The sequence below is a fragment of the Propithecus coquereli genome, unplaced genomic scaffold, assembly GCF_000956105.1.
Source record: "Propithecus coquereli isolate 6110/MARCELLA unplaced genomic scaffold, Pcoq_1.0 Scaffold178, whole genome shotgun sequence".
NCBI classification, from domain to species: domain Eukaryota; kingdom Metazoa; phylum Chordata; class Mammalia; order Primates; family Indriidae; genus Propithecus; species Propithecus coquereli.
The window spans coordinates 5373951-5381755 of NW_012142523.1; positions in this window are offsets into that span (position 1 = coordinate 5373951).

Consider the following 7805-nt stretch of genomic DNA (forward strand, 5'->3'; position numbering starts at 1 on the left):
TGCTGTGACCACATCTGCAGACATGAGATCAGGCTTGCGGGGCACTCTGCTCCCGGGAGCCAGGTGTGGCTCTCTCCCATGAGCACCATTCAGGAAGCAACAGGAGTAGTGGCTGAAAATAGGGACTCTGGAGCTTGACTTTCTGGATTTGCCTCCTAGCCTCACCACTGATTAGCTGTGCAACCTTACACAGGTCACTTAACCTCTCTGTTTCCAGATTGCCTCATCTGTAGAATGGAACTAATAATGGTGCCAACCTGACGGGATTGTTCTAAGGATAAAATAAGGTGTGTGAAATGCTTTGAACAATGCCTGGCACACAGTGGGTGCTCCACTGGCATCTGCTGGGGCTATGGTTTCACCAATCCCGGGACACCACACAAACCTCACTAGCTTGTTTAACCCAGACGTCAGCTGGATGCCCCCATGTCCTTGCATTTGAGTTACAATTTTTGGGAACTTCCCAATTTCCACAGCTTGAAGTCCAACTCTTTCCCTAGGACTGCTGTGACATCTGGGAGACTTGAGGTCTCTGGTCCCTGCCCCTTCGCCCCAAGTCCACCTGGGCTGAAGAATCCAACTGCCACTTCATTGGTTTTGCAACAAACCCAGCCTCGCCAAGCATTCAAGACGTGCCCACAGTGCTGGCGGTGGGGTGTCACAATGGGGCCCTCACTCGTGGTGCTCTCACTGCTTCTCCTCCCGTTGCCCACCCCTACTTTCCCACCCTCCCCCTCTGCTCCTCCCTCTGCCGAGCACAGGGGCTGCTCCCTGGACCACACCAGTAGCTTCCACTGACTGAGCACTTGCTACAGGCCGGGAGCCGTTCTAGGCACTTTTCAGAGTCACTGCAGTTAAACCTCATGAGATACCTGTATGTGCTTTTGCTGTCCTCATTTTGGAGACAATGGAAGGGGTCACGCAGCCAGGAAGCGGCAGCCACAGGGTCTGATCCAGGCAGTCTGGCCTCAGAGCGCAGGGTCCTCCTGGCCACTGCACTGTTTGGCTTTTCCTGAAACCTTAGGTCCAGGCTCTGGGGCTCAAGTGACATCTACATAAGTTTATAAACAATCTTTCCCCAACAAGCATGGGATCTCCTTTAAGAGCAATCCCTGCCAAACTCGTCCCTTCTTTGTCTCTCTGCACGCACAGGGGAGCCGAGAGGTGCGGAAGAAAGAGGGTGGACTTGGAGGCTGCTCAGGTTGGAATTTCAGGCCTGGCTCTTCTCCTTCCTGAGGCTCAGTTTCCTGAGCTGTAAAATGGGTTCATAACAGTACACAAGGTGTTGTGAGGGTCAAAGGAGGAACCGTATGCAAAGTGCTGGGTCAGTGGCTGGTCAACAGTGGGTGGTCATTGTTACCAGTGTCTCTGCCCTCAGCTCCCAGCACGGAGCCCAGCACGGGTACCATAGAAAGGGCTTGTTGAGTGGCATTTCTGAGTCTTCTGGGGTGACTGCTGTCTGGGTAGCTGGCCCAGGATACAGTCTCTCCTTGGACCACCTTGTTCATCTTCCTTCCTCTGGCTTGATCCTCTCCCACCTTGAAGGCCCCCGTTCCCCTCCTACCCACCTCCCCTTCCAGTGCCCCAACTGCCCATAAAGCCGGGCCTAGCGCGGAATCAATCCAGGCTTGTGGGTGCAGGCTGAGCGAATGGGTGTGCCTCCTGCTCACGAGGGAGGGGGCCCGGCCGCACCCTTCTCAGGCTGCCATGGGTCCAGGCTCCCCCTGGCTGGGAGCTGCGCTGGGGGCTGGAAAAGAGGCTCCTCCTGGGAGGGGAGAATGAGTGGCCAGAGAGGCTCCTGTGCCTACAACCTGCCCAGTGGCCACGGCCATCCCCAAAGCCGCAGAGTCAGCTGGAGGCCAGAGCCAGGGCCCCGGGTTCCTGTGCCAGCGCCGTGCAGCTTGGCCGAGGGACCCTGGGCAGGTCCCTTCGCTATCTGGGCCTCCTTATCCTCTGCACCTGAGGGCTGGGGGGCAGCTCCACCACGCTGGGTGCTGTGACTCTGGCTGGTGTGAAACTGACCGGTGGGGGCATTCCTGCCCCCCGTGTGGGTACGCTCGCCCTCGGAAGGGTGAGGGAACCTGGCTTGACCTGGCCCCTGCGACTTCTCTGGAGCTTTGCAGAAGAGACCACCCCCCGGCCCCAGGCCACAGACAGGCATGAGCCCCCTACAGCAGGGCCACCGACCCACCCAGCCCCCAAAGAGTGTGTGTGTGCCTTTGTGTCTGTGTTTGCATGCATGTATGTACATGTGGATCTATGTTTGCATGTAAGTGTGTGTACCTCTGTGTTTTCTCTGTGTCTATGTTTGCATGTACCTGTGTGTGCGTATCTCCATGTTTATATGTGTGTCTTTCCTGGTGTGTGTACCTGCGCTGCTCACCTGCTAAGCTTCAACCGCTTCTTCCTGCTTCCCCACCTCCCTGGAGACCCTGCTTGAGCCCAGCCCCTCCTCCGGCTCACTCCTGGCCACGTCTTCTCCGACTCCGCAGCACAGAGTGAGACAAAGCTGAAGTTTTTGGACCCTCAGTCACTTCTCCGAATGGCAGGGCAGGACCGCAGCAGGTGAATGGGAGCTTCTCTCCTCTCCCCAGGCTCTCCTTCCTCCTCGCTCCAGCCTCTCCTTCCTCCTGCTCCAGCCTCTCCTTCCTCCTCGCTCCAGCCTCTCCCTTCCTCCTGCTCCAGCCTCTCCCTCCTCCTCGCTCCAGCCTCTCCTTCCTCCTGCTCCAGGCTCTCCTTCCTCCTCGCTCCAGCCTCTCCTTCCTCCTGCTCCAGCCTCTCCTTCCTCCTCGCTCCAGCCTCTCCCTCCTCCTGCTCCTCCAGCCTCTCCTTCCTCCTTGCTCCAGCCCCTCTCCCTCCTCCTCGCTCCACCAGCCTCTCCCTCCTCCTGCTCCAGCCTCTCCCTCCTCCTCGCTCCAGCCTCTCCCTCCTCCTGCTCCAGCCTCTCCTTCCTCCTCGCTCCAGCCTCTCCTTCCTCCTGCTCCAGCCTCTCCTTCCTCCTCGCTCCAGCCTCTCCTTCCTCCTGCTCCAGCCTCTCCCCTCCTCCTTGCTCCAGCCTCTCCCCTCCTCCTGCTCCAGCCTCTCCCTCCTCCTCACTCCAGCCTCTCCCTCCTCCTGCTCCAGTCTCTCCTTCCTCCTGCTCCAGCCTCTCCTTCCTCTGCCTTCCCTCGCCTGCTCTATCCTCTGCCTCCCCATCATGGTGGTCTCTGATTCTCTAGCCCTTCTTTCCTGGTCTGTCTCCCCCGGCCTTGCACCGTGCCTCTCTCTGTCTCTGTCTCCCCCCTTCCCTGGCCACCAGAACGTGCTGACAGCTGCTCCTCTGGGAGGCGTGAAGACAGGGTTGGCAGCCGTGGAGGTGCGGAGGGTGCCGGGCCGGGAGCTGGCGGGGTGCTCTGCATTCGGGGTGGGCGGGTGGCTGTGTCTGTGAAGGCAGAGGAGCCCCAGAGTGGAGGAGGAGGAAGGGGAGGCAGAGCTGTGGGGTCAGGGTCAGTCGTCCCTAGGCGGGATCAAGGTCTTTGGGGAGTTGGGGCCGGGGGCGGATGGGGGGTGAGAGTGTGTGTGTGTGTGTGTGTGTGTGTGTGTGTGTGTGTAGCCTGGAAGCTCTCAGGAAGGAAAAACTGCTGTTCTGGGTCTTGTTCCTGCCTCCTCTAGTCCTGCACGGGTCCGGGCACTGACACGCGAAGCCACAGCAGATGGCCCAGGACCCCATTTCCCCGAGCTGTGTTGGTGGCAGCAGACCGGGAGCAGCCTACTGGCTTGGCACTACATGCATTCTGCACCATCAGCGATGCTGAGGGGCTTGGGGAGAACTGGGAGGCAGGAAGCAGGAGCGAGATCCACGGGCTGCTTGCTCTCCAGCGCCCTGACTGTGCTGAAGGCCAGGGACTCCAAGTCACCTTGGACGCCTCAGGCCAGGGAGCTCAGGGCTCTCAGAAGCGGCTCATTCTGTTTTCAGAAGCTAGTGTCTCCGAGAAAGAAAAACAAACAGGGTAACAAACTCCTATTCATCCTTCAAAGCCCAGCTCAGATGCTACCTTCTCATGGGAAGCCCTTCATGACTGTCCACCTAGAGAGACTCTCTTCTGTGGCACGTCTCTACCTTGAACCTGCTTCTGTCTTGGTATTGAGCCCACCACTTGGTCTCATTTGTGTATCTGTGTCTTCTTCCTGCGACTTGGAGCTCCTTGAGGGCAGGGCAAATATCTGATTTATTTGGCCAATGTCCAGCAGGGGGTGGACCCGGAGTAGGTTTCTGAGTCAGGCACACAGATCCTCTCATGACAGTCTGGGCTGAGGGACAGGGTTGGCAGGATAAAATACTTCAAGCCCCGGGATCTATTGTGAATGTCCCAGGGAGGGGCAGGGTGGTGGAGGGGGTGTGGCTGCCCCTCCTGAGAACAGGGCCACCAAGTCTTAGTCAGTTGGTGAGCACCACGGACTGAGGGTCTATTCTAGGGGCAGCTTCCCCTGGGGCCCTGGGGCAGAGAACCGCGTGGAGGTGTCGGGAACTCCACTCTGAAGGAGAGACGTGGCCCTGACCTGGACACCCCCAGTCTGAGGAGGACAGGCATGGCTCTGTCCCCAGAATTGGAGAAAGGACACAGCCCGTAGAGGGAATGTGTCCCCCCACCCTCCAGGCTGGCTTGTCATCACTAGTCTAGATGACGTCTGTCTGTCTGTCCTGTCTTTATTCAGTTTTAAAGCAATTCCTCCACCTGCAATGCTGTGTCTAATGAACCTGACATTCAGAGAAAATGTCTTTGGTAAAGGTCACAGGAGGGAGGTGGCATTCTTGCTGACAGCACCTGCCCTTCCTGTGCCAGCACTCTCCTTCAAGGCATGGTGCCAGAGCTCGTGTCCCTCAGATCCCCCCACCCCCAGTTACCACGTCCACACCGCTTTTTCCCAGCCTCTTGGTCTTCATAAACCCTCTCACCTAGAAAGGCACAGCACGGTTCCTGCCTCACTCGTTATTCCTTTTCCCTGCTGGCCACGGAAGGCGCAGGGGTGACGCAGACCCCAGCCCTACCTGGTGGGGCACCTGGGCGGGCGTATCCCGGGGACAGCTAGCTGTGCTGAAATCGTGGCTCCTGGGTGCACCTGCAGGGGGAGACAATAGATAAGTCAGGCGAGAGGCAGAACCTCGGTGGGGAGAAGCCACATACTCTGGGCTGAGAAGTCCGGCCTCCATCCTGGGGACACTAGTGAGTCATTGTGAGTTTGAGCAGGAAGGTGCTTGGCATACGTGTGTTTTGGGAAGCTCGCTCTAGCTTTAGGGTGAACGATGGATGCAGGCTGAGGCAAGAGATGATGCTGGCCTGGTCTTGGGCAGTGGTGGATTCGAGAGAGTTTCTCGGCCAAGGGAGAGTGAGTAGAGGAAGGTCACCGTGGTGACCAAGGGGAAGATGATGTTGTTTACTGAGACGGGAAGGGTAGGTGGGGAAAAAACATGATGAGCTTTTTTTTTTTTCTTTTTTTCGAAGCAGGGTCTTGCTCTATTGCCTGGGGTAGAGTGAACTGGTGTCATCATAGCTCATCGCAACCTCAAACTCCTGGGCTCCAGCCATCCTCCTGCCTCTGCCTCCCAAAGTGCTAGGATTACAGGTGCACACCACCATGCTCAGCTAACTTCTTAATTTTTATTTTTGTAGAAATGGGATCTCGCTACATTGCTCAGGCTGGTCTCGAACTCCTGGCCTCAAGCAATCCTCCCACATTGGCCTCCCAAAGTGCTGGGATTGCAGGTGTGAGCCACTGTGCCCAGCCGTGAGTTGGTTCTGAACGTACTGAGTCTGAGGCGGCCGGGAGAGGGAGACTGCAGCGGGCAGTTGGGAAGGTGGCCTGGAGCTCCAAGGGGAAGTCTGCGCAGGGAGGGCGCACTTGGCAGGACTTGCACTAAGGTCGGTAACTGAAGCCGTGGGTGTACATGTGGCCCTGAGGGATGATGCACAGACTGAGCGGGAAGGAGGGTCAAGGACAGTGTCATCATAGATGCTGATATGGAGAGGCAGGATGTGAAGGAGTGTCCAGAGGAGTGGTCAGAGGAGAGCACTTCAAGCCAGGAGTGGTCACCAGGGCCACCTACTGGGCAGCCCTCGGAGGAAGCCTTTGCCCTTCTTATGTTACAGGTGATAACAGCAAATAACTTGGCCAGGGTGGAGCTGGGAGTCCAATCTGGCTCTGTCAGATTCCAAAGGCCACGCTCTTGGCCACGCGATGCTTCTACCCACTGAGGCTGGTCACCCACAGCCTCAGCGCCGTCCAGTCCTCGATCCAGGGACACCCTGGCGAGGCCCGTCCCACAAGGCATGAGGTCTGTCTGGGCCATGTTGCCATTGACCATGTGTCTGGGGAGGTCCCACCCCTTCTTCCCCCAACGTTACTCCTGATTTAACCCCATAGGACCCAGTCTTATGCCTCAGTTTCCCTTATGAGCCCTTTGATTTCCAAAGGACCTGGAGTCCACCCTGAATACCAGCCTAATAATTGCTAACATTCCCATGGCACTTCCTGCATTCCAGCCTCTCTCTGTACATTATTTCATTTAATTCTCCCAGCAACCCTTGAGGTAGATAGCATTATTCCTGTTTTACAGATGGGGAAACTGAGGCATTGAGCATGTAAGTACCTTGTCCAAGCTTACACAGCTGGCAAGTGTCAGCTGGGATTCAAACCCAGGAGCCGTTCTCTTAACACTCTGAGCTCTAGAAGTACTCGAAGCCCTTCCTCGGCTAGCCCTTCTTTAGCTCCTGTTTCCTTCTGTGAGTGTCGTGATCACTCAGCACCTGCCGCTTGCGTCTCCACTGGATGACGGTGATGAGGGTGGTGATGACGGGGACGGTGGGATGACACGCTGCCCGTCATCTCTCAGATCCCCCTTCTGGTGCGGCTGTTGCCTCTGATGGTTGGTGGGGATGGTTTGCCTGGAGCCATCAGCTCTTTGGAACCCTGGGTTTCAGCGAAGTTAAAGGGAGGAGTTGTAACAGTTTGTCATCAGATAGACGTGGTTCAAGTCTGAGAACCGGGGCACAGGACTGAACTCCATCCACTCCGCTGGTTCCTCTGCAGTAAAACAGCCCCAGTAATAGCGCGCCACTCCCCACACACAGGAAGGGGTAAGAGGGATGTGATCATAAAGTGCAAAGCTTTGCACACATTCATCATTGTTAAAGTTGTTTCCCTCAAGCCCTCCCCCGGGCCCTGGAGATCCTACACCGTAGCAGCTGGGATGTGTGTGGTCGCTGCGGTCAGGAGGGCCGGAGTTGGAATCCGGCTCTGTTATTCCCGCTCGGCCTCTCGCAGCCCCGGGAGCCTAATCTACGAAGCAGGGGTAACAACAATACCCGCCTCGTGGTGTACAGAAGCCACTGATTTTTCAAACCACAATTGTGTACAGACCCTTTGTCTTTTGGGAAAGAGGTATAATTTTTCTCCAGGGTAGATGACCTTTTGTTTACAATATGCCTTGAAGGCTGTTTTTAGAGTGAAAATTGCCTCCCCTCCTGCAAGGGACAGCGAGGTCCCGAAACCCTCAGCTGAGGGCTTTCTCCTGGTTTGCTCGACTGCCAGAGAGTCAGCGCCACTGGGATCAGTCTTCAGCCATTAACGGATGGAAGTTGGAGGCTACATACAGCTTCTCTGAACCTTGGGTGGCCCGACTGCAAGGTGTGTTCCATGGCATCTCACAGAGGTCCCCAGGGAATTGAGCCCCATTGCCCACAGTGACTGCCTGCTTGTTGGCACACTCCCTTCCCTCCCCTTCCCTTCCCTCCCTTCCCTTCCCTTCCCTTCCCTTCCCCTCCCCT